The 25,030-nt window shown below is 51.6% G+C and overlaps 1 protein-coding gene across 2 annotated transcripts in view; it reads right to left on the bottom strand.

Annotated features, from left to right (window-relative positions):
• Nucleotides 1-25,030, bottom strand: part of LINGO1 (leucine rich repeat and Ig domain containing 1) — a 214,037-nt gene that overhangs the window by 67,969 nt on the left and 121,038 nt on the right. For both annotated transcript variants that reach the window (XM_069558876.1, XM_069558874.1), the window contains exon 4: nt 13,448-13,615. The gene's annotated coding sequence lies outside the window, so the exon portion shown is untranslated. The remainder of the gene's footprint in view (nt 1-13,447; nt 13,616-25,030) is intronic.

Here is a 25,030-nt window from a genome sequence, read left to right on the forward strand (position 1 = left end):
CAAAAAGACAGATGCACTTCTGTGTTCACCGCAGCCTTATTTACAGCAGCCAGCACGTGGAGACAACATAAGTGTCCATCAGTGAATGAATGAATGAAGAAGGTATGAGATATATGCATATACATCTATATGATAGAATTATTCAGTCAGAAAAAATAAGGAAATCCATTTGTGACAGCACGGATGGACCTTGAAGGCATTATGCTAAGTGAAATAACTCAAAGACAAATACTGTACTGCAGAATCTAAAAAAATAGAAATAAAAAACTAAATTCTTAGGAAAAGAGATCACACTTATGGTTACCAGAACCAGAGGGTAGGAGGAGGAGGAATTGCAGGAAGGTGGTCAAAAGGGCTTCCCAAGTGGCACTAGTGGTAAAGAGCCTGCCTGCCGATGGAGGAGACGTAAGAGACTCTGGCTCGATCCCTGGGTTGGGAAGATAACCTGGAGGAAATGGCAACCCACTCCAGTACTCTTGCCTGGAGAACCCCATGGACAGGGGAGCCTGGTGGGCTACAGTCCATGGGGTTGCACAGAGTTGGACACGCCTAAAGCAACTTAGCACGGCACAGCAGGGTCAAAAGGTACAAATGTCCAGTTACAAGATAAGTACGTGCCAGGGACAAGCACAGCATGATGACTGTAGTCAGCAGTCTGTTTTGTTACACACGAAAGTTACTAAGAAAGTAGATCCTCAGAGTTCTTATTACATGAAGAAAACCTTTTTTCTTCTTTCTTTTCTTTCTATATATCTATATGAGATGATGGATATTGGGTGGTAATCATTTCACAATATATGAAAATTAAACCATCATACCGTACACCTTAAATGTCTACAGTGATGTATATTGATTATTTCTAAATAAAACTGGAACAAACTTTACACTTTTTACGGCACAGTTCTGAGCTTCGATGGCTGTATATAACACGTAACCACTACTGCAATTAAGGTAAAGAACAATTCTATTAACCATCCATATCTGAAAGTCTCCATGAGTTGTCCCCTTTGTAGTCAACTCCCCCTATCCCTGCCTCTCATAACCACTGATCTGTTTTCTGTTTCTATAGTTTTGCCTTTTCCAGAATCTCATACAAATGGAATCATCCATATGTAACCTTTTGAGTCTAGCTTTGTTCCTTTATCAAATAATGCATTTGAGATTTACCTGTGTTGTTTCTTGTACCAGAATTTCATTCTTTTTTTATTGCTGAGTAGTATTCAATTGTTTATCCATTCAACAGCTGAAGGACATTTGGATTTTTTCCATTTCGGGGTGATTATGAATAAAACCACTATAAATATTCACATACAAGTTTTTTATGAACATAAGTTGTTATTTCTCTTGGGAAAATACCTAGCAGTAGGATTCCTTGGTTATACAGTAAGCATATTTTTAACTTTACAAAAAATAGCCAGACTTTTTTCCAAAGTGACTGTACCATTTTTCATTCCCACTAGCAACATATGAGAGTTTCAGTTACTCTGTACCCTCACCAGCAGTTACTATTGTCAATTTTGTGAAAGTCAATGTTAGAGATAAGCAGTGGTATCTCATTTTTTTGGGTTAGGGGGGTGGCTATCAAATCCAAGTTTATTGGGGGCGTTTGTAGAATTGCTTTAACTCTCATTGTCATTTTGATTTGCATTTCCCTACTGACTCATGAACATGAGTGATTTTTTTTTAATGTACCTCACTTCTGTTTTAGTACCATCACTATCTTAAAGTACATCTTGATTGAATTCTTTCTGTTTATTTTCCATTTCTCCCATCATATGTGAGAGAAGGGACCATGAGATTTACTCCTGCAGTATCTGGAACGGTACCTGGTGCTGGATAATGGTGGTGATGATGACGCGTTTACAGAGTCCTGATCACACGCCCAACACTACTCTGAGTGCTTGACAAATACTAACTCATTTAATCCTCACAGCCGCCCTAAGAGAGACAGATGCTATCCCCACTTTAAAGAGGAGAAAACAGAGGTAGAGAGAAGCAATTAACCCAGAGCTAACAAGCCGCTGAGCAGAGCTTCAATCTCCGGTGTGCTGGGGTCAAGAGTCTGGTGTCATGATCAGTACAAGAACATGGCCCATCGCAGTCACATTTGCTGAAGGAATGAAAATGTGGAAGAAAGACAACTTCAGTCCAGCGTTCCATAGCCTGAATATCTGTGTCCCTTTCAAGATTCATAGTTGAACCCTAATCCCCAGTGTGATGGTATCTTGGAGGTGCAGCTTTGAGGAGGTGATTAGGTCATGGGAGTGGAGCCCTCATGAACAGGATTAGTGCCCTTATAGAAGAGACCCCCGAGAGCTCTCTCGCCCCTTGTGCCATGTGGACACACAGTGAGAAGACGGTGTCTATGAACCAGGAAGCCGGCCCTCACCAGACGCTGAATCTGCCAGCACCTTGATCTTGGACTTCCAGCCTGCAGACTGTAAGACGGCAACTACAGTTGTTTATAAGCCACCCAGTTTCTCTGGTATTTTGTTACGTAGCCCAAACAAAGACACAGGGGCTTCTAGATGCTACCTCTTGGATATTTCCCCTCCAAAGCTGAATTCATTCTCACTCTCGATTCTCCTTCTCCTCCTAAAAAATTCATTTTATGTTGGTATTGCAAGCAACCAATAGGGACAAGTGGGGTGAGGTTGAGTCAAACCTGGAGCCTGGTGGTAAAGGGCCCAGGCCTGCCAAGGGGCTTATTCCTTTACAGGGACCCCTCCTCAAAGCTTTTCCCACCGTTCCCTCCCACACACTTGAGGCCTCCCCAGGCGGAGAGAATGAACAGGACGTCATGGCCTCGGCAATTCAGAAACCCTTGCTCTGAGAGCATCCCATAACATGAAACCTTTTGTCCAAACTTCACTTCTCACTGCTCACTGAATATCTGGCACATTTCCTCCATCCCCTCTCCCCAACAAAATGTCCCCACATTTCCTCAGCCCATTTGCAGGTAGTTGAGACCATATGAGATGTTCTAGCCAGTGGGCTGTGAACAAAGATGACATGTCACCTCTGCGCCAATGCATTTAGGAGCCCGTGTGCACCTCTTCCATTTTCCCTCCTTTGCCACTGTGGTCAAAGAAGGCTGTGAGTTCCAGGGGGCAGCTACCACATGGTTGAGCTTCAGCCTGGGTCCCCGTGTGACTAAATGGACCAGCTTCTGCCACCCTCTCCACTTCCCACATCGGTCATGTACTGTGAATTCATATGGTAAAAGAAGGGAGCCTTGTCACATTAAATCAGGAGTCGCCAACCTCCAGGATCTAATGCCTGGTGATCTGAGTTGGAGCTGATGTAATAACAACAGAAAGAAAGTGCACAGTAAATGGAATGTGCTTGGATCATTCCCAAACCTTCCCCCCACCCTCACCCCGGTGGAAAAATTGTTTTCCATGAAACTGGTCCCTGGTGCCAGAAAGGTTGGGACTATGGCATTAAATCACTGAGAGTTCAGAGAGAGCTTATTAGTGAAGCACTTCTCTACCCTCCCTACATCCCCACCAGCCACGTGGGGGCATATGGTTTAAGAACACGTTTGGATGACTTTCTGGGTGACAGAACTAAGCTCCGTTTGGGAGCCCCAAATAACTAGGATTCCCGTGAGAGATGGAATGACTTCAGTTCCCAAGTTGAAGGGTTCCCTGTGTTTACAAGGGAAGGGGTGGGGGCAGTTCCTGGCCCTTCCACAGGATCCACTAGCAGGACAGTCCCCACCTGGAGAAGGGAGGTGGCAGCTGAGTCAACTAGGAGCATCTTTTTGATGGTGAGGGCCTTGGCCCACGTTCGAGGACTTGAACTTGACTTTAGAATAAAGGCTGGTACATCTTGAGTTTTATCCCTGACTCAGCTCCCAGAAAGGCCCCTGAACTCCAAGCTGATTGGTCCTGGATGGACAATTTGGGGTGGGGGAGAGTGCAGGAAAACTCAACCAGGGCCTTGAAGCCACAAGCAACAATGCGCCGCAGGTTTCATTGTAGATTTATGTTTTGAAATTATTGGAACTCTACTTTGGCAATTATCATCTTAAATGGTGTGTACTCCTGTGGGACAACACAGGGAACAGGGGGAGGAGGCAGCCCTTCAAGATGACGGCAGGAGGCCGGCAGAGGACCTAGGAGGAAATCCCTTAGTTTATATAGGGTCCCTGTGACTTCTCCCCTTTTCCAAGAAGTAAGATCTGGCTGCCATAAAATACACTGCCTCTGCTACTCACACTCACCCCAAACTGGTACAATACAGCTTCTTTGCGGCCAGTAAAAGGACTCTTCTTGAGAATGAGTGCTGGGTGCTGGTGTCAGCACTTGAGTATGTGCACCCAAAGGCCCATGGTTTCAAACTGACGCCGGGGTAGATCAAACTGCAGCACCGCATGGCACCCACAGAGGTGCTGGGGTGGGCTGGGGGTGGGGACTTGGGTCAGAGGCAGGGGTGGGGTTGTTTAAAGTGAAGAAGCCCCTGGAGCAAAGGCAGGCTCTGTGGACCCTGGGGACCTGGGGACTGGAGCTTCCAAAGGAGCGGTCGTGAAGAATCCTCTCTTGGAGGCTTTGGGGTTGGGGGCCTGGAGTTTTTGGTATAGCTGTTCTCTGAGAAAGACTGAAGCGAGTTTTGCCATCCTTTCAGTTAAGAATAAAAGGGTGTGACTGATACAGTATAACTGAAAACTAAACCCTACAAAGAAACAGGTAATAACTGCTCCATTCTTTACCACAAGCGTTTATTTACTTGGGGGCTTATTTTGATGATGAGAAATTCATAATGATAAGTTCAGTGATTTCAGTGAGCTTTTTGGCTTAGGAGAAAATTTAAATTGGGTGCAGACCCAAGGTTTTACCCCAGTTTGCATACCTTGCCCCCACCCTGATGACCACAGGATTTGCTTAGACATGCTAGCCCTGAGGAACCATGCCCCAAATGTGCTGTGCTTTCTCCTTTTGTTTCCTGCGGGCAAGTTTCCTGACCAATGATGCTGAGAATTACTCATCCTGGGGTCAGGGCTCCAGCGATGGCTTGTGGTTAGAGTTGAGATTTGACTGAGGTGGGGTCAGCTCAGCCCCCTGGCTCGAAAGCACACTCGAACATCCCCACTCAGGGACGAAGGGGTTTTAGGCTTGGACGTTATGGTCTGGTACCCAGGGACCCAGGCAATGTTGGGATGGATGCACTGGCTCATGGAAAATGCCTGACTAGAACTGCTTGGGGGAGGATTCCCTGAGCACAACATGAATCGTTTTCCCCTGAATGGTTTTTTGCTGACTGACTGGGCTTCAATTCACTGTCTGCTAAGGGTTTGGGGGCTGAAAACAGAGGACGAAGTTTCAAAGGCAAATAAGAGACGTTCCTGTGGGGAATGGAGGGAGAGCTGGCACACAGGAGAGAGGTGGCAGGCAGAGGGAGGATGGGGGGGTGGGAGAGGGTAAAGGGCGCGGACATCCCCATCTAGTCACCGCCGCCGCAGTCAGCCGCCCAGAGAGCTCAGCCCTCGCTGTGCTGGGCACTCCCCACTCGCTAACACACTCGCTGCCCGCCAGCAACCTGGGAGGCACGCACTGCCACTGCCTGCATTTCTTGCAGTGATTAAAAAAAAATTTATTTATTTGGCTGCACCAGGTCTTAGTTGCAGCATGTGGGGTCTCCAATCTTTGTTGTGACATGCGGTATCTTTAGTTGAAGCGTGTGGGATCTAGTTCCCTGACCCAGGATTGAACCTGGGCCCCCCTGCATTGGGAGTATGGGGTCTTAGCCACTGGATCACCAGAAAGTCCCACTGCCTGCATCTTCAGGATGCGGAAACCAAGGCACAGAGAGGGGCAGTAAACTGCCTCACTTGGAATGAGGCAATGTTTCAAACCCAGGCAGTCAGGCTGTAGCACTCATCCTAAGAGTCCCTGATGAAGCTGGGTTGGTCAGGTTAGACATGAATGAAAGGCGCCTCAGTGCCACGGGCAGGAATTCTGTCTGTGGGTGGTCGGATCCAAGTTGTCCAAAAAAATCCACTTTCTGCTACTAGTCCTGTGACCTTGAGTGAATTACTTACACTGAGACTGGCTCCTTACCTGTAAAGTGTATTTCATATGACAGTAGAGATTACAGAGCACGTGTGAGAGTGTGTGTGTGTGTGTGTGTCTGTGTGTCCGTGTGTATATGTGTTGCCCTTGTACAGTACTTGGTAGAGAAAAAAACTCCACAAAAAGCAGACACCACCCCCCTACTCCCTGCCATGGAGCCAGAACACAAATATGCCCATCTTCAGAGCTTCTAAGCATGTACATGGGCATGCATGTACTCACATGTACACATGTATACATGTGTGTATACTCATGTGCCCCTGTCGTGTGTGTACTCATGTGCCCATGTGTCTCTGTCGTGTGTGTACTCGTGCGCACGTGTCCCTGTCATGTATGTATACTCGTGTGCACATGTGTCCCTGTCATGCATGTATACTTGTGTCCCCATGTACCCCTGTCGTGTGTGTACTCGTGCCCCCATGTGCCTGTCTTGTATGTATTCATGTGCACATGTGTCCCTGTCGTGTGTGTACTCGTGTGCCCATGTGTCCCTGTCATGTGTGTACTCGTGTGCACATGTGCCCCGTCATGTGTGTATACTCGTGTGCACACATGTCCCTGCCATGTATGTACTGATGTGCCCATGTGCCCCTATCATGTGTGTACCCATGTGCCCGTGTGCCCCTGTCATGCATGTACTCGTGTGCACACGTGTCCCTGTCGTGTGTGTATTCGTGTGCATGTGTGTCCCTGTTGTGTGTGTGCTCGTGTGCCCATGTGCCCCTGTCGTGTGTGTACTCATGTGCACACGTGTCCCTGTCATGTATGTACTCGTGTCCCTGCCATGTGTATACTCATGTGCACATGTCCCTGTCGTGTGTGCACTCATGTGCACGTGTGTCCTTGTCATGTGTGTACTCTTGTGCACATGTGTCCCTGCCAAGGGGAGCACTCATGTGCATGGGCACACATTTCCCTTCCTCTCCCATCCTTAACTCAGGCTGGTGGTGGCATCAGCCACGTGGTCCCCAGCCAAATACCCAGACATCACTTGTGAGTCCCTTCTTTCCCTCTTCACCCTCACGTCCCCTCACCACGGTCAGCCAATGCCTGAATGTTTCTCAATCGCATCTTCTCCCAGTTCTCCCTCACCCCCACCCCAGCCAGCGTGCAGTCCCCACTCCACCCACCCTCCACACAGTGGCAACCAGAATGACCTTTCCCAGTCGCAAATTCTACCTCACCCGCACGCCGCTTAAAACCCTCCCAAGAAGCCTAACCAAGCAGGATGTAAAACTTCTGAGTTTCACATAAAGCCCTAAAGAGAAGCCTGACAGATTTGCCTGAATAAAGATCTAAAGCTTCTCTATGGCTGGAGATACCATAAACAAAGTTAAAAAGATAAATAGCGGAGTAGGGGAAATATTTCCAACACACAGACAAAAGTTTTAAAATCCCTAATATACTAAAAGCTCCTTCATACCCATAAGAAAAAGGCAAAAAGAAAAGAAAAATAGGCAGCAGATAGGAACAGTCAATTCACAGAGAAGAAAATACAAATGGCCAATAACCACATGAAAAGTTGCTCAGCCTCGCTGGGGAGAAGGAAAGTGTGTTGAAACCACAGTGAGATGTTTTCCTGGACTGGCGAAAATTAAAAAGCTTGATAATGTTCAGTGCAGAGGGCAGCTGGGGAAATGGCTCCCCGCAGATATCAAGGGTGGGAGCAAAAACTAGACCAACCTTTTGGAAGAACAACGTGACAGTACCTATTAAAATTTAATAAGCATACCCTGCGCCAGGGCAACTCCACACCTAGAAGCCTATCCTACAGAAAGGCTTACACGTGTCAGCCAAGATATATATACGAGGATGTTCACTGAAGCATTATTTGCAACAGTGAAAAATTGAAGGCAACCTAAATATCCATCAACCCAGGCCTAGTTACATAAATTTCATTACGGCCAAACAATGGAATATTAGGCAACGATTAAAAAGAACACGGGAGATCTGTATTCCGTGACACTGACAGATGCCCACAGCACCCTGGGAAATGAAAAATGGAAGTCGTAGAGTAATGTGCATAATATGATTCATTCCTTTTCTTTTTAAAAAGATAACACACAATAAATATGTTTATAAAGGCACAGAAAATGTTCTAGAAGGAAGCACACCAGATCAACAACAGTGGGACCTCGGCAGAATGAGATTTAAGGGCGAAGAAGGAAGTTTCTTAACAGGACCCACTTCTGTATTGTTTCAGTTTTTGCACGAGCAGATATTGCTTTTGTGGTTAAGAAGGAAAAAGAAAAAAAATACCCCATCCATAGCCGCTCACTGGCTGTGAGACAAAGTCCAGACTCCCTAGGCGGCAGCTAAAGTCCAGGACACCGCCCCTGTGCGCCGCCAGCCCAGGGTCTCCCACACTCCCTTTCAGGTTCCCAAGCCAAGCCTTGGTCCCTGCAGTGCTGTCTTCCTGCAGCATCCTTTCCTGCCTTCCATGTCTCATCTCTCAGGTGGCTACTCACCTATCGCCACCTTCTGGAAGCTCTCCCTGAACACGCCCCACACCCTGCCTCCACTCTCCCGGCAACGGTGGCGGCCAGCATCCAGGGAGCACATGTGCGTGTGTGTCGGGGCTGTGCTGTGTGCTTTACTCCGTGTTGACTCCTTCGATCCTCACAGCAACCCTAGGAAGGTGTGTCATCACCTTAGTTAATGCATGAGGAATCTGAGGTACAGAGGGGTTAACCAACTTGCTCAAAGTCACACCGCCAGCAATCAACAGAGCCAGTGAGTGGCAGTGCCAGGCAGAGCATTCGTGAGGCCCTCTGCCAGCACTCAGCTCCCAGGACCTATACCTTCCAGGCTCCCAGACTTGCCTAGGAGTCCCGAGTTGGTGGGTGGGTGAGGTGGGGGTTTGTCTTGTTCCTGCCCCCAGAACCTGGGCACGTAAGCATACACAGGGAAGTCTGCTGGGGTGACAAGCCAGCTCCCAACATCAAGCATCCATTGCTAAAGGAAGCAGCTGGTCTCCCCAGTGGGCTGGGACCAGCTCAGCTGGAGGCTAGCTGACCTGGGACTGCTGAGGAATGGCATGGTTTGTGGAGGTGCAGCCCCTCCCAGGACGAGGACCCAAGCTACTCCCTGCACACCTACTGTGTGCCAGGCCCTTAGGGCTTACGGGCCAGGGAAGCTAGGGGCCAGGAGACTGCTCTGCCCTCCACGTGCTGTGATATCAGACACATGAGCCAGGAGCCAGAGAGCGGGACAGTGGGATGGTGCTCAGAGGAGCAGGGGCCTGGCTTCTGATCAGGACAAAGCAGACGGGGGTCTCCGTGAAGTGGCATCTGGGCCCAGCCCCAAAAGACAAAGGGGGATCTGGGCAGATGGAGCGGGGAAGGGAACTCCAGGGGGCTGGAACAGCTTAAGCAAGGGCTGGCGGTAGGCAAGTGTGGAGAGCTCTGGGAAAGAGTGACTGGTTTTGGCTGGAAAACAAGATAAGTAGGGAAGCAGCAGTGGATGTGGGGGTGCGAGATGCTGGGGCCCTTGAGGGAGCAGCTGCCCACAGCAAGGAGGGGCAATCTGAAGCACGTGGACTGCCTAGGACCGGAACCTGTCAGGCAAATCCACCTCCACTGTCAGCTCATGACAGTGGCCTAGTTCCCCACCTCGGTGCCCTCACCTATAGAAAATCATGCAACTTCCAGGACTGGTGAGAGAATTAAACTAGATGGTGGTTTGCAGCACCTTGAACCTGGGGAGGCGGGGGAGCACGTCTGGTGGCGGCATCGTGCTGGAGGAGACAGAGGCGGCTCGCCGGGGGCATCGGCCTTTGTGATGAGAACTGGTATGGGCATAGGCCCCTCAAGGCCCCCCAGCCCAGCAAAAGTACTCAAATACTAGCCTTGTGTTTAAAGCACAAACTCCAGGCAATGTGATTTCAGACTCTCTTCTTTCTTAAAGAGACGTGAGAGGCAGAGCCTCACGATACTGAGCAGGTCTCTACCCCTCTCAGGGCCGCAGTCTTCCCATGTGGAGGGTAGGTGACAGGTTGGGTGGTTTCTCTAGGCCTGGTTATTCAGAAGGGGCTGAGCCATGGAAGGAGGGAAGTGGGCCAGGGGTGATGGCAAGGAGATGTGGAAACCCAGAGGGATGGGATTCAGAGACAGGAGGGTCGGGGATGAAGGAAGCAGAAGACACTCCTTCCTGGGCTAGTCCCCTAACCAGCCAAGGGCCTCCTCACACCCTCTACTCCAAGGCCCACAGCCCCCATCAGAGCCCAGGGGGTATTCACTCACTTGGGGGTGAGGCTGGAAGAAGTGGAGCTCCATCCTCCCAGGGCAAGTTCACTCCTGGGAACAGCAGAAACAGCGATGGGTGGGCCAGGAGGCAGGAAAGACCTGGGGTCATGCCCCACTGGGCTACTTCAGGCTGAGAGCCACTAGGCAAGTCCCTGCATGGTTCCATTTCCTCTTCTATGAGATGAATAAATATGCTTTCCTTGTAAGTAACATTATTACCCTGGGGCCCAGCACACCAGCAACCTGCCTCATAGGTGAGCTCTTTGGTTCACCAGAAGCTGAACAGGACCTGGGGGAGTCTCAGCCAGCTCTGGGAGTTGGGGAGAATCACTCACCCTCAGGCACCCCCAAGACCCCCATGGGTGCCATCCTCCTCATTGCTCACAGGGACCCCGTCTTAGCCTCCCCACTGGCCCACCTACAGCACTGCCCCTGCATACCTGCTGCCAGAAGAACTCTCTAAGTGAGGCCCACCTCGACTCTGATCACTCAGCTGTCACTGTTTGCTTGTCGCTTCCCCCACCAGCCCTGTGGGCAGGAACTACATCTGATTCATCTTGGCCGTTGCAGAGTGTGGGGTCTGGCACGAGAGTCCTGCCCACAGGCAGCAGAGCTCGCAGTGGGGATGAACAAGCAGGACCATTCACCCCTCCCACCCCAGCACCTGTTACTCTGTTGAATATTCATGACAGTGCTGGGTTCCACGTGGGGCTGGGGGCAGAGCTCAGTGTGGGACCATGATTCAGTCTGTCCGGGATCAGGGCTCAGTGGGGTCAAAGTTCAGTCTTCTAGGATCAGGGCTCAGTGAGGGGCTGGGGTCAGGGTGCAGTGAAAGAAGTCTTCTGCCCTCTACCATGAAGGGCTCAGGACTTCTCCCAGCCTTACTCCCTGCTTTGAAAACAACTTCTGTCCCTGGAGTTCTGGAGCCTGTCTTGAGTCCCCACCCTGCCCACGCTCTACCCAGGCAAGGCCTGACCTATGCTCTACTCCAGGCAGCCATGGAGTGGAGGCAACTCATACTCACTATGCCCAGCCACCACCTGACTCCCGCAGAAGGGGCTCAAGGTGGGAAGTGCTTCCTTGCATCCCTAACTGGCCTTCAGAAACACAGCAAGGACAGTCAGCCTTCTGGCCTGAATGCATTCCCAAGCCAAGGAGAAGTAGTTTTGGGTTAGCTCAGGTTTTTCTATTAGCCACCCCGCTGTCCCCACTCTATTAGCCTAGATGATCCAGTGCCAGTGGAGGTAAATCCAGGTCTGGCTGAACATGCAGGCAAAGGTGTTGGCTGGTACATGGCAACGAGATGTGCCATCCAAAGAGTTCCTCCTATCACAGTGCCTGAAATCCTTTGTGTTCCTTGCTTGAAGTCAGTCTTGTTGACCCTCCTCTGAAACCTCCATCATGAATCAGTTTTTAGCTGGGCGTGGGGACTGCCAGATCCCTCGGCCCTAGGTGACTCAGGTCTAACCCAGGCCTGGCACTCACAGGGCTCAGAAATGGGAGCTGAATCAGGGACTGGCCTGAGTGGGTGTCAGAGTTTGGCAGGAGGCTGCCCGCACCCCTCAGCACTCCCACCCACCCAGCCAAACCCTCCACTCCCTCTGCCTGCTACTCCTAAGCAGAGGGTCAAGTTGGTTTGCTGGAAAGACACATGGTTCTCATTTTAATTAATTAAAGAAAAATCTAATCACTGCATTAAACTTCTCATTACTCCACTTGAATACCCGTTAAGTAAATTTAATTACCAGAGGATTGGGTTTCCCAGCCTCTTTCATTAGCTTCTGATAAGATGGGGGAGTTGGGAGGGAAGGGGATGGGAAGCAGAACAATGCCATTCTCAACCCACAGAGGGCAAGGTGGGCAGTGTACTGGGGCTACTGTGGTCAGGCTTTGGTATCTCCCTGAGGACAGGCTTGGTCCTGGGCGTGGGGAGACCCTCCTCCCAACTGACTCTAGAAAGGAAAAGGCCTAGAATTTGGATACAGTCAGCGCTGAATGCTTCATTTACAGCCACTCTTGGTTATTTATACCCCACCTCCTTCTAAAAGAGTTTGAGGTTGCTAAGAACAGCACAAGCTGAAAAATAACAGGAGAAATCAGAACAAGGGAAAGATGTGCGAGAGAAGAAGAGGAAGCCAAAGCCAAGGCTGCTGAGCTGCTACATGCCACAGCATCCCGAGCACTTATCAGAAGGAAGCCGCAAACCAGCTACGAGCTTCCTAGCAGCCAAGACAAAGAGAGCAACACATTTCGGCACTAAGGTCGTAACCAACAGAGTATTCATAAGGAAATGCACACCAAACCGTGGTCTTTCCATCTATAAAAAGGGCGGAGCTTGAGCATGAACTAAAGGAAATGACCATTGGCGGAAGCAGTCAGCAAAGGTTTCCTAGAGCAGGAGGGATCTAAACTAGGCCTTGAAAAAGAGGATGGGGCAGACTCCATCTTTAGTAATCATTTATTATTTGCCTTCCCCAGTCGGAGGCATCTCCTTCCTGCCAGCAGGACTCTGAGTTTCCTTTGAGAAGCTCAAAGGAAGCTTCTCTCTCATTCCTGGTCACATGGTTGGGGAAGGACAGACCCTTACCCTAGCCCACCCTCATTTCCTGTGTACGAAGTTAAAGGATCAGGATTATCTTAACCTTGCCAATAGGGCCCAAGAGATTTATAGTCACCTGAGACTATAAATCCCAAGTCCCAACTCTAGGACTTTTGTTTGTTCTATCAGAAAAGCAGGTTTTGTCTCTAGCCGAGACTCCAGATTTCAACCTGGTAGCCAGTAGCCCCAGAAACTGCTGGCACATCTTATGATTACATCATGTGAAAAGCTACTAGGAGTGGAGCCATCACCAAAAGAAAGAGAAGCAGAGAATTACAGACAGAAAACAGCTCCTGGTCACATTGTTGAAGCGGCCGGATCAGGCCCTGCCTGAAGCCCAGCTTACCCCCAGACACTTCAGTTACATGAGTTGATAATCTCATTTTATTGGAATAAGATTTTTGTCACTTGCAACCAAAGGGATCCCCATAGACACAGTGTTCGGAAAGGTATCCTTACAGTTCCAGAGATGGAGAAGGCTCAGGCATTCCCAGGAGCCACGGAATGGGCAGGGTGGGTATGCCACCTACCGTGACTGCCACTGTGCCCCGCTGAGTCCTGAAGCTTGAGGAGTCACTTTGGTGCAGGCTGGGGAGAGGAATAGGCTGGGGGGTGGGTCCAGGAGCTGGGCAGGGACAGAGCCCCGAAATGCTGGTAGGAGGCAGGCTCAATGCAACCAGAACATGGCTGTGGAGTCCCTAGAAAAGAGGAAAAGCAAGAATGAGCAGTATGGTTCACATGGGGGACATAGGGGCACAGGGCATCAGGCAGACAGCGGTCACACCTTTACCGAGGTGAGGCCAGAGTCAGCCAAGTCTGTCCTCACTTCCTCACCTCTTGTATGTGGCCACTTGCCCCTTTACTGCGCCCTCACCCAGAGTACCTCCAGGCTGCGGAAGAGCATCTGCAGGAGCCCTTCCCTCTGAAGAGAAGGGAGGATGGGGGAGGGGTGTGCAGACATGGCTGGAATCCATGTGCTATCACCAGAGTGTATGTGCCTGGTGGCAGGTGGAGGGCAGGGGAGCATCCCCCTCAAGACTGGACTCATTTCTCACAGCTCCTCTTCCAGTGAGTGCCCAGAACCAGGCCCGGGGCCTGAGGCAGCCAGAGCAGGACAAAGGCGAGTGAGGCAGCTGTCTTCTTTGACCGCTGGTCTGGACTTCTAAGTGGCTTCCCTGGTGGCTCAAATAGTAATCTGCCTGCAATGCAGGAGAGCCAGGTTCAGTCCCTGGGTCGGGAAGATCCCCTGGAGAAGGGAATGGCAAATCACGCCAGCATTCTATGGGCTTCCCAGGTAGCACAGGTGGTAAAGAACCCACCGGTCAATGCAGGAGACATAGGAGACAAGGGTTCAATCCCTGGGTCGGGAAGACAGCATGGCAATCCACTCCAGCATTCTTGCCTGGAGTATCCCATGGACAGAGGAGCCTGGTGGGCTACAGTCCATAGGGTCACAAAGAGTCAGACATTGTGAGTCTGATTGAGGAGTCAGGTTGAAGCGACATGGCACACTGGGCTGCTAAAAGAATCCTAGGGAGGAGAACGCTCAACCCAAGGGAATGAATGGTGGTGTTCCGGGCATGCGCAGAGAGCAACGTAGCGCCTCTGAGTGCCTTCCCTTCGGAAGAAACAGAAACCATCTACCTTGCCTTCACACCGGCCTCCTTTGGGCACTGACCCAGCTTGGGGGGGCCATCCCTCAAGGGGGTGATAAACACAATCCTCCCCAGCTTCTCTGAGGCCAAGTGGCACCTTTGGGGAGGGACAAAGGGTAGAGATATTTCAGACTCAGGACACTGCCTGAGGTCCTGCCTGTTGGAAAGTCACTAATCCTCTTTATCCCTTCATGAGTCCTCTGATCTCAGGGATACTGGCTTGCTTCTTGGCTCCATAAAAAAGGCACAACAACCGAGATCCTGCGTCACAGAACATTCAGCCGACTGGGTCTCCAGAAACATCTCTAGACCAGTGCAGTGGAATTGAGCTTTCTGCAATGCTGGGTGTGTTCGATACCTGTGCTGCCTGATATGATAGCTGCTAGCCAAATGTGGATGTTGAAATGTGGATACTGACACTAAGAATCTGATTTTTTCTTTTCTTTTATTCATTTATATTTAAATCTAAATAGTTACATGTGGCTAGCTGCTACCATATTCGATAGTACATCTCTGGACCAACACTTGCCTAGCCCCTGGCCCCAGTGCTATGCGTGCTCAGTGGTGTTGGGCTCTTTGTGACCCCATGGACTATAGCCCGCCCAGCTCTTCTGTCCATGGAATTGTCCAGGTAAGAATACAGAAGCGGGTTGCCATTTCCAACCCAGGGGTAGAACCCGCGTCTCCTGCGGCTCCTGCATTGCAGGCAGAGTCTTTCCCTCTGAGCCCCTGAGGAAGCCCCGCTGGTCACAGTACCCAGAGAAAACTGAGGTCCAGAGGGGAGACAGGATTTGTCCAAGGTCACATAGAGAGTGGCAAAGGCAAAATCTAGAACCTAACTCTTAGGACTCCTAGCCCCAACTCTCGATAGCACCCACTGCCCTTGCCATGTTGGGCTCATGTTCTCCCATCCTGATCAGCCCAGTCACACAGAGTCTTGCAATCCCACAAACCATGCTGCTGCTCCCAGGACAGGGAATCAGGCCACCTTTGAAGGGATCATCTCTCCCAGCGACTGCTGCTGGCCCATCCCTCAGGCCCCTAGTCAAGCAGCCCCAAAGAATATAGCTGGGGAGATCATTCATCAGAGAGGAAGTGCTCTGGGCACAGAGCTGTTCACTGCAGGGTTATTAATAACAGCAAAATGCTGGGAGCTGCCTAAACATCCCACAATAGAGATGACGAAGTGCATCATGACACCGGTGCTTGATGGAATATTATACAACCATTAAAAATGGTAAACACAGACTAGTAGCAGCACAGAGCAATGCTTACCTAACAATACTGAACAAGAAAACAGAAAGTGGATGAGGGTGGGGCAGGGTTGCCATGGTGTACAGGGCTCTGTGCTCACCGAGCCCACTTATATCTGTTATCCCAGCCTGCACTGCAGCATGACGACATCCAGAGTTCATACCCATTCTAGAGATGGAGGAGCTGAGGCTTCAATAAGCCACCCACAGCCCTGGTGACAGGGGGAGGGAGGGCTTGAATAGGGCTTGAACTCTTGATTTCTGACTCTAAGGACAGACTTCCACAGCTGTTTCTTTGTGCCGTGATGGGGACGTTAACTTCTGTCCTCTCCTTTTTATTTATTAACTCATCTATTTAACAGATACATTCTAAGTGCCTTACAAACATGGGCTCATGTGATCTCTACAGTAGCTATAAGAGGGAGCAATTGATACTCTTTTTTTTTTTTTTTTTTTGATCAGGAAACTAGGGCACAGAGGTCAAGGGTCACTTCTACTTCCCACATGTTCTACAAGGTTTCAGTGTTGTCTTCACAGGAGAAGGGCAAGGTGACAGGGAGGGAAGAGCTGTTGACTTGGAGCAGTAGAAACACAGGTGTATGTGTGCAAGCTCAGGTGTATGTGTGCAAGCACAGGTGTATGTGTGCAAGCACGTGTGTGTGTGTGCATGTGTGGCCTCCCTTTCTAATTGCATGGAAATTCTTTCTTGTAGCAATTGAAAGAAAAAAGTTCCAGAAATAAAATATTGTACCAAAAATTATTTACAAGCACAAACACAAAAATGAAAACCTACTCAAAATTAAAGCTACTGATACATCCAAGAGACTGTGAATGCAATCCAGCCCCTGGCAGCCAAGCTCATGTCTCCAGGCTTTCCTGCCAATTTCCTGACCCCGGACTCTTCCCTCCTGCCTGGGTGAGATCCTCACCTCAGAGGGCAGCAAGGAGCGGCCCTGTGTGCAGGTGGACTTCAATAAACACCTCCCAGAGCCCTCGGCACAACACAGCAGGCCAGCAGACAGACTTCAGAGCCCGAGCTGCCTGCGGCACTACTGTCGCTGGCCAGGGCTGACCTCGAAAGGCCAAGTCATCCAGGCCTCTGCCTCCAGCCCCAGGCAGCCCCATTCCACAAGTGGAACAACCGAGGACACCCAAAAGGTAAAAGACCTCATCAGAGGTCACACTGCTACTGAACAGGGGAACGTGTGTGTCCACGTGCCTATGCGTGCATACAACCCACACGTACACGTGTCTCCCGTGTTTGCTAAGTCACTTCAGTCATGTCCTACTCTTTGTGACCGCATGGACTGTAGCCCGCCAGCCTCCTCTGTCCATGGATTCTCCAGGCAAGAACACTGGAGTGGGTTGCCATGCTCTCCTCCAGGGCATTTTCCCCACCCAGGGACTGAACCCTTTTCTCTTAAGTCTCCTGCATTGGCAGGTGGGTTCTTTACCCCTAGCACCACCTGGGAAGCCCTGTGTGTCTCCCATGTGTGCATATAATTAAAATATCTGCTGATACTCAGCTTATACACATACCACACACAATGATGATTATGTTACTAACTGCTACCATATCCACAGTTGCGTCTCTATTTCTCCTGTACATTTTTCTGTTATTTTTCATTCTGTCACCGGATACTTACGAGCACTTACTATGTACCAACTATATTATAGGTGCTGGAGATTAATTGGGGTGCCCCTCACAGGGATGGGGGTACAGATGATAAGCAAATAAAGAAACAAGATAATTCCAAAGAGTGACAAGTGCGATGAAGATAAGCCTGGGCACGTGGGAGAGAGCACCTGGGATGGGGCTCAAGGGTCCCTCGAGTGGGAGGATCCGAAGAGGCCTTTCTGCAGAGGCCACATCTGAATTTACACCTGGACAATAAGAACTCAGTCAACCTAGAGCAGCAGGAACAGGACAACGAACAGAGTGGGGAAGGAGACTGGTGTTTCTGAGGAGCAACAAGCCGTTTGGCTCCTAGAATGAGATGGGCAGAGGTGGGGCATCTATGGAAAGGAGGCCACAGAGGGAGGCCGGGCCCTGAAGGCCAAGGTAAAGCTTCGGCCTTCATCCCTAGTGCAGTGAAGACTCACCTGGGACGTGCTGGGACGTCTTACTAGTTGTGAAAATTTCCTCCGGGCTGCCGACTACAGGCTGGATTGAAGGGGAGCAGGCCCAGGAGCAGGGGACCCGTGGGCTGGCTCTGGCAGTTGCCCAAGACAGGGAGATGTGCCTTGAGCCAGGGTGAGGGAGGGACTAGACAGATTGAGGATATATGCTGCTGCAAACACAGCTCATCAGCAGTTGGTTGATGAGCTGGATGTGAGGAGGTGGGGGTAAGAAAAAGGAATCAAGGATGACTCCTAGATCTTCTAGCACGGACACAAACTGCTTTTACCACCAGACCCCCCACGAAAAAATTTTAAATAACCGTTAAAAAATAACAGCAGATGAGCCACCATGAAGACCGCCACCCCACACACCCCGAGTCTCACACACCCCAGGGTGCAGCTTTCTTTCCAAGCCCCTGCTGTGTTTTCTGGTCCTGCATGTGGCACACAGGGTGGGGAAAGAGATTGGGTCCCACCCTCAGGCTGGCAGGAGACAAGATTATCCAAAAAGACAGGACAGCGCAGGACGGGGGAAGGGGTAGAGGGGGCTAGTCCAGAGCAAGTTTTAAAGAACATGCTGGCTGAACCTGAGACGTTCTAGCATGGGGCATGGGACTGGGGAGGCAGGGCGCAGCATCTGGGAAAAGCATGAGTTTGAAGGCAAGACCATCCTGGGTTTAAGTCTCGGCTTCACCCTCGGCTCTCTATGGGACTCTGAGTAAGTTCCTTTGCTTCTCAAGCCTCAGATCCCACAATCCTCCCACTCAAAGTTGCGATGAAGACTCAGTGAAGTGATATATGTCAAGAACTGACATTTATAAATATTAGCACCTTTCCCTTTTTGTTTAAAAAAGGGCTAAAGAAATCAGTTTAAGCTTAGACAGGTAAACTTACATCTATTCCAATCAAGATTCTGGAAGTGCTGCCGAGAATGCCAGGAAAGACAATGGGAAGTGTCAGAATCTCATGACCAAAGAGTCTTGTGGGATAACTGCATGTCCTCTCTTGGCTGCTCAAAAGGGTGACACGCACCCCAGCCAGCCACAAGTGAGGCCCTCATACATCCTTGTCGATGAGACAGAAGACTATGGGCTGGGCTTCTCGGTGGTTAGCTGTATAACCAGGTCCAACAATGTGGGGTAGTGAGGCGGACTGGCCCCTGGGATGGAATCTCAGTGGCATCAGCAGGGCTGTTCCTGGAACAACCTTTTTTGCCAGAGACTAGAGACTAGGATGTGGGCTCCCCCAGTGGCTCAGTTGGTAAAGAATCTGCCTGCAAGGCCGGAGACCCGGGTTTGAGCTCAGGGTCAGGAAGATCCTCTGGAGCAGGGCATGGCAGCCCGCTCCAGAATTCTTGTCTGGAGAATCCCATGGACAGAGGAGCCTGGTGGACTACAGTCCAACTCACAAAGAGTCAGACACGACTGAGCGACTTTCAACTTCAGAGACTAGGATGGAGCTTCAAAGGGTAGCCTGGAAGGGTCAATTAAGTAGTCAGGATCCCCTGTTCAAAGCCCTCCACTTAGCCAGGAAGGGGCCAAAGTGGACAAGAGAGGGTTGCTATGCCCTGGCTGAGTTCTGTGAGTAGCTCCAAGAATGGCCAGGGAGTTGTGGCCTCTGTGGATCCTGGTGGCCAGGACTCGTTGGGGCTGGGTAAGCCAATCACTCCAACTCTGGAGATGGTGCAGCCATGCTCCATCATGAATGTACCTGTCTAGATGATCTTGGATAAAGTTAGGTCTGTTCACAGGGGCTTGACAGGAAGAGGTGGGCCTGAAACCCATGTTCCCTGGGGAAGCCTCAAGGGCCTGGTCAGGACTTCAGGTCCCTGGCGCTGGCATTTATGGGCCCAAACAGCAGTGCTAGGCCCAGTGAGGAAAGATTCCAGGAAGAGAGATCTCTCTTCAGCACAAAGAGTAGTGACCTCTCTGTCCCTGGGGGCATGCAAGCAGAGGTCTGGAGAACATATATGCTGGGTAGGCATTTGCACTAAATGCGGGGGTTGCTTTCAGCCATGGGGTTCTTTAATTCTACTCACATGTGAATCAGGACTAGATTATGCGGATCAAAGAGGGTGTTACAGAGAGCGAAGGGAAGGCAAGATAATGCCCAGAATAATAGTTATTATTATTATTATTATTACTACATTATAGATCACCAAACATTCCCATCTATTCTCTAACTCCATCTTCTGCCCATCCCAGAGGCACAAAGGATGATTAACCCCACTTAGCAGATGTGGAAACTGAGGCCCAGAGAGGGAATGTGACCAGCCTGATGTCCAACAGCATGTCAGCCCTAGACTGAGGGGCCTTTCCCTCCTGAATTCCAGTGGTTATCTCACCACTCCTGCCGCAGAGGAGGAAGAAGGAATCTCCCCTCCAACCAGGGCTCCTGTCCATTTGCCAAGACTCCCCATCCCTGAAGGTTAGAGGCTCTCTTTGTGCACCCCCACAAAAGACCTTGGAAGGGAGTCCCAGCCCAGAAGGTGTCTCCTCCCAGGTTACACGTGTCCTGCTCCCCGCTCCTTTCCTCTCACTCCCCTATGGTCCTGCCACAGCCCTTTAGGTTGGTTCCTTCAGACCAGATAGAGGACCAGACACTAGGCTTTGCCCAGGAATGAACTCAAGGGGAAGTGTCCCTCCTGCTCAGCCTTGTTCTTCACCTCACACCTACACAGGCAGCTTGAGACGGGAGAACCAGAGTCCACCTTACCAGGTATCCCTCCAGAATACCGTCCCTTTTCCAAGCCAGAGGGTCAGAGAGAGGGCGTCTGGGCAGGAGACGTGACAGTGTCAGGGAGAGGGGAGACTGGGACCACCGAGGCAGGAAAGCTGCCACCCTCAGTACCACCCCATGCCACATCATACATTGAACCCCAGGGTACTCTTGTGAGCCAAGGAGCAGCATCTCACTTTACAGGTGATGGAATGAAGGCTCAGAGAGATTAAGAATCTGCTCAAATTCAAAATACTAAATTGAACAGAAACAGCCTGTAAGTTCTAGAGCCAGGATTTGAATCCAAGACTGGCTGGTTCTAAATACCCTGTGCTTTCCCAGGCTCCCTGCTGCCTCCACAGAAGTGCAAGGAAGCTCAAACAGGCAGCCTGGTGAGCAGATGAAAGGGGGGCAGTGGTGGCAGAGAGAGAAGACGAGAGAGAAGACAAGACAAACACAACACAGAGATCAGCAGGGACAGACGAACTGACAAGAGGACCTGCAGGGGCCAGAAGGAGGCGACTACAGAAGTCTCCATCTTGATCAATGAAAGGCCCCCAAGTGCCACCTCTGCAGCCATCTGCTGCTCCAATTGAGCTACTGGTCTTCCCTAGGTCCTCCACAGGATGCCCAGGTCAGAGGAGCAGAAGAAATCTCCCGTCCTGGGAGCACCCCATCAGTGAGGGTGTCAGGTCAGATCCCTGGGTCAAGGAGGTGGGCAGAGAAAGAAAGGGGCCAGTCTGTCCCTGGCAAGGCCCTCAGCCCAGCTTCTGTCTGCCCATGCCAGCCTGGAGGGTCCAACTGCCCCGACCTCCCAGTAGGTACAGCATTCCTGCCGGCCCCACGCGTCTGGAGGAGCATTCTGGGCTAGCCAGGTGTTCCCGAGTCCCGCTGGCAGCTGAGCACAATTGGTCTGTCCCCAGAGCATGCAGGGTTTAGCAACAGCCTCTCAACTGAATATTTAAGAAGAAAATTACCCCTCCTGTTTTTTTTTTTTTTTTTCCTTAAGAGAGAAAGGGAGGGAGCAGGAAGCCAGCAAAGGAGGGAGAGAGAAGGAGGGTGGGAGAAACCTACCGCATCACTGCAGTCAAGGTCACAGGCATCGTTGTGGGGCAGTCGCGGGCAAGGAGCCTTTAATCTGGGAGTTCAGGCCGAGGAAACTAAACGCTGGAAGCTGGAGTACATTACTGCCCTGAATGATCTGTCGGCTTCTATTAGGCTAAATATCTCTGGATAATAGGGAATTATCCTCTGAAAAGGCAAACTGCTGGCCTCTCCAGGGAGGGGGCGCGGTGGGAACCTCTCATCGTGAGGGCTAGCCCACGGCGGTGGCGGGAGGAAAGAACAGGCCCAGCTAGGAAAGCCGCCCCCCATCCCACACCCCCTCCCGGGAAAGTCACAGTCACCAGCTATGCGAAGCTTGTGGCGGGTGCCAGCACCCGCCCCCTCCTCCCCAGACTCTCCCTCCACTAAGGAGTATGAAAAGATGCTAGACGTGGGGTCGAGGCCAGACAATGCTCCTGACACTGGGTGACCCTGGGTGAGTCCCTGAGCCCCTCTGAACCTCTGTTTCCCTGTCTGCTAGATGGAGCTAATAATACTCACCCGAAGGCTGTGCTGTGGGGAGGATGAAGCTGGCCCCCAGCCCGGCACAAAATGGGCACCCAGGACAATTCTGCTCACGCCGTTCTGCCCACTGGTGAGGACCTCCTCTTCCTCCCCCCCCGCCTCATCCTCACTGGCCCCTGCAGGGCATCACTGCCTCCATCCCATTCTGCCCACTGTGAGGACCTCTTCATCTCCTCCTTCTCATCCTCACTGGCCCCCTGGGGCACCACTCCCTCCACCAGGAAACCCTCCCTGACCCTCACCCTTGGGAATCTCCTACAGCCAGAACCCCACCTCCTGGGGTTCTGGGCTCTGCCAGCTTCCAGTGGTGGCACACACATGGCCCTTCACCTTCAGGGGTTCCCTCTGAACCGGACAGTATTTCTGCCTTCCCATCCTCCCCAAGCCCTCTCACCCGCATGACTGGCACTCAGGACTCTGCTCAGATGTGCAAACTAGGGCTGGAGGAAACCAGGATCAGGCATGGACTAGGTCCATGGAAGGGCATCACTCGTGGAAACACATTCAGTACCAGAGAAGCTGAGCCAGGAAGCCAGAAATTCCAGAACATGAGTCTGCAGTGGCAGCCAGACCATCTGCAGGCTCGCCAGGGCACAAGGCAGGGCTGGGCCAGGTCAGAGAAGCATAGCGGTGGGACTTAGTACTGGGTTCCTGGCACAGTACTGAGGCCCTGGAGGTGCTCAGGCCAGGAAGGGCCTTAGGTGTCAAGAGGAGCATGGCTGACCTGTACGGGGAGAGGAGAGGGTCAAATGAGTAGCTGGGTATGGAGCAGCGACATCCCACTGAACATCATGGGTGCTCATGTCCAAACAACACTGTCCAACCTTGTCAGTTCAGTTCAGTTCAGTCACTCAGTTGTGTCCAACTCTTTGTGACCCCGTGGGCTGCAGAACGCCAGGCCTCCCTGTCCATCACCAACTCCCAAAGTTTATGAGTTGGTGAAACATGAGTTTCTGCCCATGAGTTTCACCAACTCATGTCCACTAAGTCGGTGATACCATCCAACCACCTCATCCTCTGTCAACCCCTTCTCCTCCCACCTTCAGTTTTTCCCAGCATCCAACTTTGTAAAGTCCTTTAAACCCACTAGTTACTTTGATCTGCACAGCCTTCAGGTGAGGGGACAGATTGTGCGTGCATGCTAAGTTGCATCTAACTCTTTGTGACCCCATGGACTGTAGCCCACCAGGCTCCTCTGTCCATGGGATTCTCCAGGCAAGTATACTGGAGTGGGTTGCCATGCTCTCCTCCAGGGGATCTTCCCGACCCAGGGATTGAACCCACGTCTCTTACATCTCCTGCTTTGGCAGGCGGGTTCTTTATCGCTAGCACCACCTGGGAAGCCCAAGGGGACAGTTCAGAGATCACTGTTAGTAGTTCCTTAGTTCGTTCATTCAACAAGAATTTGCGGAATGCCTTTGTTCCAGGCATTGTTCTGCCTCACTCAACAGAGGGGAAACTGAGGCCCAGAAATGCTGCCCAGGAAGTTCCATGGCCCCATGGAGCAGGCTGAAGTCCAGGCTGCTGTCAGTCTCCATTAGCAAGAGGGGCCACAGGGCCTCTGCTATAGCCCCAGAGGCTGCAGGAGTGGTCGGGGATGCCCATGGGCTGGGAGACCCAGAGAGCCTCTGGAGATGGGGAAGGAAGCGGGCCAGACGCCAGACAGGAGCTGCAGAAAGGGGATGCCCAATGGTGGGTGAGGGGGGATCATGGGCGGGAGCAGGGAGGGGCCTCAGTCTGGAGTGAAAGCACCTCTTCCTTCAAGGCAGGGGTGGGAAGCCAGAAAGTGTGAGGGGAAGAAGGGAAGTTCACGGTGGAGGGTGCTGATCTCTGTGGGTAAAGGCTGGGGACAGGGAGGCAGAGGCACAGGCGAGGAACGACCAGGCCATCAGCCCCACCCGAGGAGAGGAAGCAGCATGCAGGCAGGGCCAGAGGGTGGGGGTCAGGGGTCAGAGTGGGCCCATCAGGAGGACCTGGATCCTGGCTGGGTCCCCTAGATGTCTGAGCTCTAGGGGAAGGGCAGAGGGCAGGGAATCCCAGCAGGGAGAAGCAGGCCCCATGACCGCCCTAGTGGGTGCCCCACCCAGTAGCCTCAGGCTGCTCTGTGCTCCTAGGGGACTGAGAACCTCCCTGGGGTGTGGGCTCCCAAGGGCCCAGGCATGGGAAAAGCCCAGAGCAGGCTACATGCCTCCGGATTCTCCCTGCCATTGAAGGGAGCCCCGAGCCAGCTGAGGAATGGCTCTTCCCCCTCCGTTCCTCGAGCCAGCCCATCCGCTCTGAGCTGTTGCCAGCAGGCTCCCCACTGCCCTGGGCCCTCCTCTCCTCACGGGTAGACTGAGGCGGACCTCACTCTCAGTGGCCAGCCAGGCCAGGAGAGCACTGCCCAGTGCCCGGATGCACACACAGTAGGTGCTCACCGATGACTGGCCCTCCTGCAGTGGAGCCTCTTCTAGTCCTCAGAGCACCCACAGTGCCTCGCACGCTTTTGCTCAGTTCACTCTCATTGCACTTTACAGCTAGCCGGCTGGTAGCGGTGGAAGGAGGTCAGAATTCTGCCTACTGGACGCCATGGGGAAGGGGCTGAGAGAAAGCAGGACAGCACGGGGGGACGTGGGGATGCCCTGGGGAGCAGACGTGGGGGTGCAGCAGAGGCTGAGGTCACTGGGGCAGCATTAGCACTCCTTAATAATTCAGCACACAAGGGAGTGAGGGCGGCGGGGATGGGGTCCACCCAGGT

This window comes from Ovis canadensis, chromosome 18, assembly GCF_042477335.2.
Source record: "Ovis canadensis isolate MfBH-ARS-UI-01 breed Bighorn chromosome 18, ARS-UI_OviCan_v2, whole genome shotgun sequence".
Lineage (NCBI taxonomy): Eukaryota > Metazoa > Chordata > Mammalia > Artiodactyla > Bovidae > Ovis > Ovis canadensis.